This window comes from Contarinia nasturtii, unplaced genomic scaffold, assembly GCF_009176525.2.
Source record: "Contarinia nasturtii isolate CC-2019 unplaced genomic scaffold, AAFC_CNas_1.1 Cnas_scaffold_129, whole genome shotgun sequence".
Taxonomy (NCBI): Eukaryota; Metazoa; Arthropoda; class Insecta; order Diptera; family Cecidomyiidae; genus Contarinia; species Contarinia nasturtii.
In genome coordinates this window covers 94,827-108,757 of record NW_022197486.1, presented here as the reverse complement: position 1 = coordinate 108,757, position 13,931 = coordinate 94,827, and positions in this window count along the sequence as shown.

The following is a 13,931-nucleotide window of genomic DNA, read 5'->3' as shown; positions in this document are numbered from 1 at the left end:
CAATTATTATCAGCCATAAAAATTTAAAAAATATCTTTGAGTTTTATTTTGGCTAGTTGACCGGCAAATTGAAGTACCCCGAAATTTGAACCTCAAATATTAGCCAAACGAGTAAGGTACAATTAAAAATAAATTGCGGTACAATTAAGTACATTTTTGGTACAATTATTTAAACCTAGTCCCCAGTTTCGACTTTCACATGTGCGGACATTCGAATATACATCCGCTTGAAAGAACATGATCTGACAAGTCAATATGGATCGTATTTGCACGTGTACAAATAATAAATCAAAATGGACAGAAGACAATTCCTTTTGTCTATGTAATGTGCGTAACCATTAGTGTGGGATCGCTTGTCTACCATGCGCTCTATTGTTTGTATGCGTCTATTGTTAAACCTGTCCATTTTGGTCCCTTTTGTTATGTCCGTTCTCTTTGTTATACCTGTCTATTGGCTAAGTGTATGTTATATTGTACGGTATATTATATAGTTTTAATGAACAATTGGTTTTGATAACCATACGGGTGACCATTGGTGGCGACCCTTGGACACAAAGAGTAAAAGAGAATTGGAATTGTTGTTTGAACTTAATATAAGGAGTACAATATTTTTCGTTAAAAAAGTATTTAAGTATTGATAGTTTGAAAGCTTACTTAATATTGATAAACGGTAAAGAAGATTTAAGTAAAAGTTATATTGAAGCAATGATCGCATATGCATGTCTAAATTTAGGGGAATGCATAGCAGAATTGCTTACAGATCCATACTCAATAATCAGTAATATAAATGTAAAGTAAAGGCGTTTTAGTGTCCATGGGTCGACAAAATCCCTGGTGTTGAATTTTAACCAAGCCAATCTTGATTTTGCCTTAGCTACAACATGCTCGATGTGTGATTTGAAATTCATCCTTACATCAAGCAATACTCCCAAGTCCTTCATTACTTCAACTCTTTCAATTTGCACGCCTTCTAAATTGACAGCCTGATAGTAAAACCAACACTTAATTTTCTTATGCGTAAAAATAGCACATATTTTTGTTTAGAGTAAAACAATACCACATATCATAATTGAGAGCAAAAGTTCAACACACAAAGTTGAGAGCAAAACCACGACATACTCAACATCAGAGCAAAAGTAAATAAGCGATATGTCGTGTTTTTGCTCTCAAGTTTGTCTATAGTTTTTTTGCTCGCAGCTTTCGGTATTTCATTTTTGCGCCGAAAAAATGGATTTTTTATACGCGAAACAAATACTCACAAAAATCATACAATAATAAATTGTACTTGAGAGTGAGCGAGATGGAGTGTGCTAGAACAAATAATCAAATGATATCCCATTGAACATTATTTCGTTATTTTTTATTCTTTTTCAGATTGGTCAGGTTTCAAGATCACTCATGTATGTTTGTTTAGAAATGGTTAAAAAAAAAAAAATTATTTGCAAATCATTGACAATATTTGTTTTATTGTTACCAACGTATAAAATATTACATTATACCATAAATGCAGTAGTTTTCAATAAGGTATCATGAAAGAGAAGTCACATGCATATGATTTGTGAAAGAGTTCGTTCAAAACAATAAAAAATAGACATCACTGATTTCAATCTACTCAATTCTATTTTGATAATAATACCAAAATCAATATATGCTATTCGCTAAATCAAAGTGACGTTAAAGTTTGTTAATTTTGAAGAATTTCATTATTCAAAATCATCATCATCACTGGCCAATCCAAAGTCTTTCTCTTCAGCATTATGGATCAAGTCTTGGTAAAATTTGTGATATTCATTTGGAATAAATTTCAATAATTGCATCAGGTCCGCGTACTTTTTATAATCGATTGATCTTCCGTTTGGCCAGAGATGTGGCAGTTTATGTTCAACAAATTCATCGTTGTGAACAAGTTTTTTTTAATGCTAACTGTAGCATTGCCATTTATAATGAACGTAAATAAGTCGTATTTCATATAACGAATTGATCGAAAATCATGCCAGTTGATTTTATTTTTCTCGATTTCCTTTTTATGGTTCGTAATCATTTGCTCCAAACCCGATGATGAAAAAAAATCTTTTGTGTCCATCTTAGTGACAGTAAATTTCGGTTCTGATTTCTTTGCATCAGCAATTAAATTGAACCAATGATTTGGAATGTATAGCTCAGATGAAATGCGCTTTGCTTTCTCTATGGTACCAAAACATCTATCGCAACTGTTGTAACTGTGGCCAGAAATAAAATATTTCTGTTCTATCATTTGCAAAGTTGGGTGTGAAAAAAGGAGTTTTTTCAGCAGTAATGTCAACTTTATATTACGGACACCACAACCATCGGAGTAAAGAATCACTTTTTCTGTTTCATCTGGAATTTGTGTCTCAAATGTTTAATAAGACACGAACCGATCTCTTGACCTCCACGGCCGGCTTCGTTTTCGCTCCATATATACATATATGCTGGAAAATAGAATAAATCAGTATCATACTAATTACCAATTGAAAATCTTTCTTTCATAATTCAACTGTAATCAAATAATTTACCTCGTTTATTTACTTCATCGTAGATAGCCAAGTTGTATGTCCACAACTGCCTTTTATAAAATGTAATATTTGTTGTCAGCGCCGGTGTTTCTAATGATTTTTGTAAATCGAAGGTCAAAACAATTGTTTTCATTTGGCTATTGATCGCATCTTGAACAACTTTCTTGAAATTTTCATTTGTAGCTTTGACCAACATTAAATGTTTTTCCTTTTCCAATTTAATTGCATTTTTCTTATCAAGCAGCAAAACAGAACTTCTCAAACTGTTTTCAAATTCGTCACAAATTTTACATGTGTCGGAGTGGCGTCGCTTAAAACTTAAATTGAATTCCGTATTAAAAATTTGGCGAAAAATATGATCAGACACTGAATTTTGTTTACGAAATTCCATAACTCTTTTGTATTCTCTATAGAGCTTGATAAACCAGGTTTCAAGTATTTTTTCTCAGATGCACTACGACCATAAGGAGATTCGTAAGCTGGAATTGATGCAATGAATTGTTTTACGTCCTGAATGTCTTCCACTTTGGTTTTGTTCGCTGAAGGTTGATTACCACGACGATCCTTACCACTTGGATTGCTTGGTGATGTACGCAGTGCGGAGTAAATTCGTGCAGCTTTTATTTGGAGGCATTTCATGAAAAAATCGCGACAAACTTTTTGTGAAACACCCTGGTCATCATTAAAAGTGTATTTAAACGTGAGAGATCTATTTTTCGCAGCAAAAATTGGAAAGGGCTCTGATCTTTTTGATTGAACTTTGCTCACTGTCACACAAGATGGAATAAAAAGGGTTTTTTGTGTTCAATTAAATTCATAATAGTATGCATCAAAAAATTTCTTTTGTTGAAGTACATCAATTCTGGTTGAACAAGACTTCGAACATTTGCAAATGATTTGTGGCTCAAAGTTTTTTTCACCGATTTGTTTGTTTGATTTTGTCGTGTGTGCTTTTCCTTGTTCGATCAATTGCTTTCGAAGATATCGTTTATGTGATTGTGGATTTCGAAGCCGTTTTCTTGGCTTGTCAACTGAGTTTGATGGCAAAATTAAATTTTTTTTAATTTTTTCTTTAATCTAAAGCTAAATCAAATATATGTTAGCAATATGATAGATGAAGAGGCACTGAATGTGCATTCTAGAAATATTGGCCACAACTGCAAATGTATCGCAAATACATACACATTTATATCTTCCGATAATACTAAAAAATAAAGCAAAGCGGAAATGTGTGCGTACACATTCCAGAATATCCACATGCGCAGGCATAAGTCTGAGCGAGAAACGCCGTTTTAATCCTTTCTCGATTGTTCCAAATGTATTCATAATGCACTCAAACAGTGTGGCATCATACACTGGAAATATCTTATGGATGCAACAAGCAAATGAATTTAGTGGATAGACTTTATGATTCTATGAGAGAGAGAGAAGAGAATACAATGAATGATTTTTACTGCGTAGTTGTTTGTGGATGTGTTTGTAAACATAATATCATACATAGAGAAAATACATGCAAGTGTGAGCGAGATAGCATTGGACAACGATTTGGGTGACAGAGATAGTGGTTCTTATCGTATGGAGAGAAAAAAAATTGTTTTTATCTTTCACTTTTTGTGATCTATACCGAGTCTCCGAGAGTTTCATATAAACTCACCTTGCAATAGCCAAATGACGCCTATTGATTCAATCACGATTGGTATTCGCTTACTATTCAATAGGCATCATATAGCAAGTTTATATGAAACTCTCGGAGACTCGGTATAGAGCACTCCCAAAGTCCAGATCGTGATTTAGATGATATGGAATGCGATTTTTTTCATTCTGATTTCACCAGGTGATACAGAAAATTGAGTAGTATTTGAGAATCGAAGAAAAAAAATTTAATATTTTTTTTCATTTTTCGCGATTCAAAATTTAAACTCCACCAATTAACAGCGACATCTTTTGGTGAGATTAGAAGATAAAAGTTATTCAAGAGCGCAAATCCAGAATACTTACTTCACACGATTGATTTTTTTTTCATCGCTATTTTTGGAAATTTTATTTGAATTGAATATAATTGTATTTTATACAATAAAACAAAACAATTCAAATTCAAATGAAATAAAAATACACAAATCAAAAATATGAGCGCGAATAAAAGCCAAATTCCCGATACGATTACACTATCGGATGAAGAAAAATTGCTAGAATCTTCCAAGAGTGGCAACACTAGCACACCCACTTCCAAATCAACATTGCGCCGGATTTCAAAACCCGAAAGCAGCAAAATTAGTTTGGAAGAATACCAAAACAGACAAACCGCAATGAAACTCATTGCAGCGTCTGGTTCGACTTTGAGAAGTGTGCATACAAATGCACCAGCTAGCAATACAACAAATGTTGCAGCGGTGAGAGGCACACGTACCCAAACGGTCATAAATGCCAGCACTGATGAAGTAAGAACCGTTTCGGTACAACAAAATACTTCACAAAGTATAAAAACTAACGTTATTGCTCCGTCTAATGCCAAAAATAAAGACAGAAAAAAATGGAACGTGAAGCAAAACACACACACACAAAGTGCAAAACCTGTGACAAACACAAATACACCTGTGAATACAAACGATAACGCTCACCAGGAACAATTTAAACCACGTCGACGTGGCGGTCAGCGTCATCAAAAATCACAGGCAAACAGATTTAAATATGCAGAACTGCAAAACACACAAACAAGCCAATCAGAACGCTCCAAACCACAAAACTTACCCAAAACCTCTACTATCACATCACAAGAGGTTGCCCAATGGGCACATCGAATCATTACAAAGACCACCTCGGATTCACCCGAAAAATATACAACCATGGTAACATTGAAACTCTAAAAAGAGGTCGTGTGGCAGATGACACACCGCCTGACCTCGTTAGAGGGAGCAAGGCACAACGAAATGACTCGAAAGGTAGAGTACACACAACACCTTTGCAAGCGGATGGGACGGCAAATGTTAAATCAATGCCAAAACAGACCGCAGCGAGTGTCGTTAGTGATGCAAACCTCTTAGTAGCCATTGTTGACATGCCAGTAAAAGATGTGGTCGTACCGTTCACTGAACAATGATAAATGCTTTCTTGATGGCTCAATTAGAGAACCCGCAAGGAAATATTCACACGTTCACGGATGTTAAATACATACGTGGACACATTCGTGTACGTTGTTCGACACCAGCTGCCAGAACATGGCTTTCGAGTGCCTTACAATATGCACCGTGGAAAAGGGATGGCATGAAACTGGTGGTGGTTGATTACGACAAAATATCACAACCACAAAAAGTTCTTGGTCATTTCACTCACTGTCCATTTACGATTGAACAAGTGTGTGCAATAGGGTGTTTCCACATGGAAAATATTAAAAAGTGGCTAGTATCATTTTGAAGAGCGTGAAATTCTGTATAAGATTATTTGATTTTCGATGCTGATTGGTCGCCGATGTCACTTCCTGAACTAAAAACATATTTGAAAATTGATTTCATGTCGCATTCACGCCAGAATCTGTAATTAATGAAATTATAAGATTGAACAAAATTAAAAACATAAAAAATAATTTTAATATCAATATTATTGCTTAAATATTAAAAAAGTAACACAAAAACTAACAATTTTACCACAATATACCAAAATAATGCAAAATCGCCAATTCATTTGACACATAACCTGTCATTTGTCATGCGTGAGCGAATCACGCTTCAAATGTCATTCTGTCAAATGAATTGGCGAATTTGCATTGTTTGGTTTATTGTGGTAAAATTGTGAGTTTTTGTGTTACTTTTATTAATATTTAAGCAATTATTTTGATATTAAAATTATTTTGAGTGTTTTTAATTTAGTTCAATCTTATAATTTCATCAATTACAGATTTTGGCGTGAATGTAACATGGAATCAATTTATAAATGTGTTTTTAGTCTAGGAAGTGACATCGGCGACCAATCAGCATCAAAAATAAAATCATCTTATACAGAATTTAGCGCTCTTCAAAATGATAATAGCCACTTTTTAATATTTTTCATGTGGAAACACCCTAGTGTGCAATGCTGAATCAAATGAATGCAAATGTCGATGTCACACGATGGACCATTCTAACCAGCAAAATTGAGAACAATATAGTTTCCATAGCTTTTGCGGTAGATAAAGATCAATATGCCATTTTAAAAGAGTGTGATTTTACTCTCTTCTTTGGTTTTGGCACAGTTGTGTTTAAGGACATCTCAAAACCAGCCAAAGCTGCCGAAACTGAAGTGGAGATTTAGACCCCAAGCTCAAATGAAATGGACATTGAAGACACTGATACGACAGTTATTCATAACCCAAATACAACACAAACTCTGGATGAAAATTCACCAGAAACCTTTGTAAACCAAGCAGAGCCTGAAGGTGATGCGGTGCAAGGGGAACATACCATGAAGAGTGCCAGTGCTCAGCCTATGGAGCTTGATGCTGCTTTTTAATACTGAAAAACCAGGCGTAGATACGCTGGTAAGTGAGCCACACATGGAAGACAAATAGCAAATCGCACAAACCAGTGAACATTCTGCATAAACAAACAAATGAATGCGAGTTCATTATACATAAATTAATCAAAATTCTCTGTTTCCAATATGCAACAGAATAACAAAATTTATGTAAAGCAAATAAATATGCACCATTGTATCGGAGCTACTTCATTAATAAGTAACAGCCTTTACAATGCGCAAACAAAAAAACAAAACCTAGTGGTTTTAATCCAAGAGCCCTGGATACAAAAGAACATAGTATCGGGGTTTGATGAAAATGTTGTAAATGTATACTACAACAGAATAAAAAACATAAAACCAAGGACCTGTATAGTGACGACCAAAGAACTGCAAGTACAAATGCTTCCGCAATTCAGTACAGGTGATTTCACTACAGCCCAATTAAACATAAAGACAAATAGATCAAGCGAAGAGATTTTACTCAGCTCTGTCTATATGCCATATGAAGAAAAGATAAATATTCCTGATAAAAATGTACGCGAAACTATAGAGTTTTCGACAAGCAGTTGGCTGCCGAAAAATTGATAGAATATTTAGTAACCACTGACTTAGACATTGTAAACGAAGGAAACATACCCACATTCTCCAACAAGTTACGATGTGAAGTCCTGGATGTAACTTTTGCAACACAAGACTTCAAAAGTCGTATTAAAGATTGGAGGTATCGGATGAAGAGACACTGTCGGATCACAAAGAGATTAACTCCTCTTTAGAAAACTATGAAAGTGAAACGACCCTGTTCAAAAACCCTAGAAACACAAATTGGGACACATTTATTAATGTTCTCAAGTTAGAGCTCAAAAACGCAGAAGCGCTTTTTGTTAATATTAATTCACCGGAAAAGCTGGATCGAGCAGTAAATAAACTGACGAAAAGTCTAAACACTGCTTTCCATATAGCTTGCTCAGGTAGAATGAAAAAACCAAAGAAAAATCACTGGTGGAACAATGAGCTACAGCAGCTCAAACTAGAAACGAGGAGACTGAATCGAATAGCAGAAGCTAGTAGAGGAACTCCAAACGAACAAAACTGCTTCCTTGCTTTTCGCAGAAGTAGAAATATATACACTAAAGAAACCAGACGTGCCAAATTTGACTCATGGGTAGAATTTTGCGAAAGTATAAAAGGCATAGACGCGATCTCGCGCTTGCAGAAAGTTCTTGCAAAAAACCCAAGCAAAGGCCCAGGAGTTCTCCGGAAACCAAACGGAGAATACTCTAAAACAGCTGAAGAAACAGCAAAAATATTACTGGACACACATTTCCCTGGTAGCGAAGTTTATACTACAAAGACAAGTAGGATAATTACAAATGAAATACCAGATGTAAGAAATGAGTTATAACTCCATCAATGGATGAAAAGATATGTAATATTATAACTAAAAACAAAGTAGAATGGGCGATACACTCATTTGAAAAATACAAATCACCAGGATTTGATGAGATCTACCCAGTTATGCTGCAAAAAGCATGGCCATTTTTGGGCCAACACTTGACTAATATTTACAGAGCTAGTGTTAGACTGGGCCATATACCGGAGAGGTGGCAAAAAGCCAAAGTAACATTTATTCCAAAGCCAGGAAAAGATGATTACTCTCTGCCAAAGTCATTCAGACCAATTAGTCTAACATCCGTGTTACTAAAAGGACTAGAAATGCTCATAGAGCGGCATATAAAGGATAATATTTTCGAATCAAATCACATTAACAAAAATCAACACGCTTTTCAAGAGGGTAAATCAACAGAGACGGCATTACATGAGCAAGTTTCGCAGATTGAGGACTCTCTCGGAAAGAAAGAATACCTCATCGCGACGTTTATGCCGCTTTTGATAATATCTCTTTTAATGCAATACAAAATAACCTTGAAGTGTGCAATCTGGAGAAGCCAGTTGTACGATGGATAACTTCAATGTTAACGAACAGAACAATAACATACAACAATCAAAATCATAATGTCACTGTGAAAGCAACAAGAGGCACACCACAGGGTGGTGTACTCTCGCCAACATTATGGATTTTAGTCATGAACAGTCTGCTGCATCGTCTGCAGAACAATGGGTACAAGCCATTGAATATGCGGACGACCTAACGGTGATATGCAGAGGGAAATTCATGCATACATTATCTGAACGCACTCAGCAAGCAACTAAGATAGTGGAAAAATGTCGCAACGAAGTAGGGTTAACGGTAAATCTGGACAAATCTGAACTGGTTATTTTCACCAATAAAAGGCTTACCGATGGTTTCGTAAAACCAAAAATTTTCGGTAAGGAAATAGAAAGAAAGGAACACGTGAAGTACTTAGGTATTACACTTGACTCAAAGCTTAAATGGGATAAGCATATAGACAATCGAATAAACAAGTGCCTCAAGATTTTCGGGTGCTGCAGAAATGCAATTGGAAAGTCTTGGGGACTGACACCGAGAGGTATATCATTGATCACAGCGGACGGCAGTTCGCGCGAGTGACGAAACCACCTTAGTGTGTTGAAAAGTCGACTTGCTATATATACACGTAATTTCCAAATTCTAGCCTGGAAGGCCTTTAGCCGCGATTGGTGTATGGTTGGAAAGACATTGGGCCATAGATCAAGAAAAAATATAAAAGTTCGAAAATCGGTCGACCTGTCTTCAAAATATGGTCCTTTCAAGAAAAGGGTCAAAATTCAGTTTTATGGCCATAGATGGCACTAAATGAGGTCGACGACCCCTGAAAAATTGATATTCGAATTCTAGAGCTCAATACCTTTCCAACGACCCCCTAACCGTCAAAATCGATCAATCTTTTCGAAAAATTCCGCATTTTGAAAATTTCATATGATTTTCCTATAGAAGTTATTTGGTATATCTGTCTGTGCGCAATTTTGCGTACTCGATTCTGATCTTTTTGAAAATTTATGTGCTTAAAGAACATAAAAAACTAAGACTTTTTTGTTCTGGCACTTTTCGATTTGGCCGCCATGTTGGCCATGGCCGGCCTCTAAAAGTCACTTTTCGACTTTTTTTCATATGGTCACCGAAGCGCCATGACTTGACACCCCCCGAGCATATGCATATCATTGAAAAGGTCTTGAAGTGAGCTATCGAATAAAGCCATTTGCTATCCAAAAATTTCAATTTGGGGTGGCCAAATTGGCCAAAAACCAAAAAGTTACCGTTTGGCCGGACACATAATGGTCATTAGCTCGAAAACTAGCCTTTCATGGTCACTTGAAATTTTCACCGATTTTTAGGCCCAAGTCTAAGCTATAAAATGCCGCATAGCTTATATCCCTAAAAATTCTTGTTTTCGAGATATGGCCTTTGATAGTTCGAATATGGCCAAAAAGGACAAAAAATGTTACTTTTAACATTTGAAGTATTTTATGGGCCAAAATGTACTCCAATGACATTGTTGATATGCTCTGTGACTAGCCAAACAAAATCGAACAAAATATCGACCGTTTTGGATGGCTATTCCACCAAAAATCGTCCAAATGTCCCAAAATTCGAATTTTCACAAAAATGTCTAGATGTATGAAATATGAAATCTTAACCACAAATAACTACATATTTGAACGTTTCCTCGCATAAGATCGATAAAATACTGAATCTTATGCCCCCTCCCACCAGGCGAGAAGGTGGACTATCGTCGGGAGAGGTGCATGCGGGTTAGTATAAATGGCAAACTAAGCAAAAGGTCATGCAAAAATGGCCATTATTTCATACGGTCGCTGTGGGACCTATACTTGACATAACCAGGACATATGCATATTCGTTCGAAAGGTCTTAAAGTAAGCTCTCAAGTGGTGTCAATTACGACTTAAAAATTTCATGTGGCAAATCAACCAAAAATTGACCGTTGACCGCACACATAACGGGCATTTTTTCGAAAAAGACTGCATATATTCTCTTGAAAATTTCATCAATTTAAGCCTCAAGTCAAAGATAAAAAAATATGCATATCACAGACCACTGAAAAATACCTCTATTCCTCATTATGAACCATAATTTGTATAAATTTGGTACAAAAATAACCTAAAAATCCATATTTTCATTGTATTTGAAAAATATACAAATTCATGTGTCTTGAATCTTTAACTTGGAAAATAGCGCTTACAAAACTATTGATATCAAATAAAAAACCTCTATCAAGGTGAAGAACGAGTGACGAAACCAAAATTTTAAACACAAAATTTCTGATATCAATTTTGTTACGAAAATAGTTGGTAGATATGTTTTCTGTGTACTGTGAATATTAGCTTAATATATATACATTTGTACATTCGGAACGTTGCTTGATTGCGTCAGTATGAACTCAAAGTAAAAAGAAGAAGATAGAATTTCTGCAACGTTTCGAATATACAAATGTATATTAAGCTAATATTCACAGTACACAGAAAACATATCTACCAACTATTTTCGTAACAAAATTGATATCAGAAATTTTGTGTTTAAAATTTTGGTTTCGTCACTCGTTCTTCACCTTGATAGAGGTTTTTTATTTGATATATAATACGATTGTTAAACCTATGATAGCATATGGCTCATTCCTTTGGCACAACAGCACAAATAGTGAGTCAGTAAAAGCAAAGCTCAAACATGTACAGAGAGTAGCATGCTTGGCCATAACGGGGGCAATGAACACAACCCCGCAAGCGGTATTGGAAGCTCTACTAAACATGCCACAACTGCACCACTATATTCAGGCAGAAGCTAAAAATACAGCATATAGATTGCGCCAGTGCATAGCTGAGTTCCAGCAGAGATATGCAAAACACACGTACATATTAAATGATCTATACACAAGGATTGGCACTTTAGGTGCTATTGATGATCATATCAAAACGGTATACAATTTTGAGAAAAACTTCAAAATTATCATACCAGATAAATCAGAATGGGAGAGCAGACGCACGAAGATAAACTACTACGCGCGGGTTTACTTTACAGATGGTTCAGTAAAACCGGACGGTAGTGGCTTCGGGGCATTAAATGCGCGTAACCACTCAATTATAAAAGGCCACTGCGGTAAATATGCGAGTCCAAAACAGACCGAGCTAACGGCTATACTTGCATGTTGCATTGATGCCATGCATAGTGACGAAAGCCAAATTTGCATTTATAGTGACAGTATCGGCGCGCTAAATGCGCTGAAGTGTTACGAAATAAATAGCAAACTGGTCCTGGACAGCGTACTGCAGTTGAACAAACTGGCACAAAGCAAAACAGTATCTCTAATATGGATACCTTCACACAAGGGCATCTATGGAAATGAGATAGCTGATAGAATTGCCAAATATGCGGCAATTGAAAATGTCGAAGGACCAGAATCAATTCTGGCAATCGACAGAAAGCTAATCAGGAAAGAAAACGAAAGATTCCTGTCCATAGATTCTGGAGTTGACGATTTAAGGGGGGGTAATTTGAGAAAATCTGAAGGGGGTAATTTTGAAAGTCCATTCTATCCAGTGTAAATTTGCTTTCGGAATTTGCTGCTGCTCAGCATATAGCTGAGAGCTGAGAAATGCTGAGCTCGTGCGGCTAACGCATACGAAACGGATGCACGATACATATTCCCCTTTCGCTTCGTATGTGCTGCCGTTGACGCTATTGCCGGTACAATGGTTACACACTATACCAGCGAACATACGAAGTGAAAGGGGAATATGTATCGTGCATCCGTTTCGTATGCCTTAGACGTACACTTTCAGAATATATGAAAGACTGAGAGCAAAAACAGCACGTCGCATCTCATCTCTTGCTTTCACTTACGTAAGCAAAATAACGAGGGATGCGACGTGATGTTTTTCTCGCAGCTTCTCATATGTCGGTCGCAACACAATTTCTAACTCAACTGGTTACTAAGTTTTGAGTTTTGAATTGAACGTCCAATCAACTGTTTATAACCGTTTAAACGGGGAGAATGCATGTGTGCGTGGCATCCGTTTCGTATGCGTTAGCCGCACGAGTTCAGCATTTCTCAGCTCTCAGCTATATGCTGAGCAGCAGCAAATCAAGATGCTCTGAAAAAAAGTTGAGACCGAGAAAAATTTTACAAATCTTCTTGTTTTTGCTCAGTGAACTAAAAGTGAAATTGCAGAGTTTAAGTAATGATGAAATCATGATATGATATTCCACTATATTACCTTCTGTAAACCAAAGTCACTAATACTAGTGTCGATATTGAATTTTTTGACATTTTCTTCTTTTTTAAGAATTATGCTGCCGTTCCGTGAAAATCTGGCCTCTGCTATAACATCAGCACTCGTACAAATACTTTGACATCCACCCATTATTACTAGTTTCAAAATTTTTTGTAAACTCTCTTTTTTTCGTCTATTTGAAGTTGTTACACACTTCGACTCGAGGTGATTTCGCAATGAATTTAAGTTCTTTGAAGTAATCATATCAATCGCCGATAATAATTTGATTCGAAAATGCAGATGTGCAAAAACTGAGACATAAACAACAAGTTGATCGAACTTAATCAATTAAATAATCAAACAGTTGACCGGACTTAATTGTTTTGTCTACGGCGAATAAATAAATTTTGTTTAGTCGGACATTCGAATATGAAAATTGAATTTTTGATAAACCTCAGCAAATCGGAATAATTTTTGCTCGAAAATAAAAATGGGAGTGGGTACTTTCAAAATCACAGAGGGGGTAAATTCGTTGCTCAGGGGGGGTATTTTGTACCCTGGATCCCCTGGTCAGAATCTATGTTCCTGACTAAACAAACAATAGAATCTTGGAATGCAACTAGAATAGGCGAGCATACCAAATGCTTCCTAAGAACTGTAAACCCAAAGGTAACAGACCACTCACAGAAAAAGTGGAGACGGTTTTTCCGCAAATTATTGCAG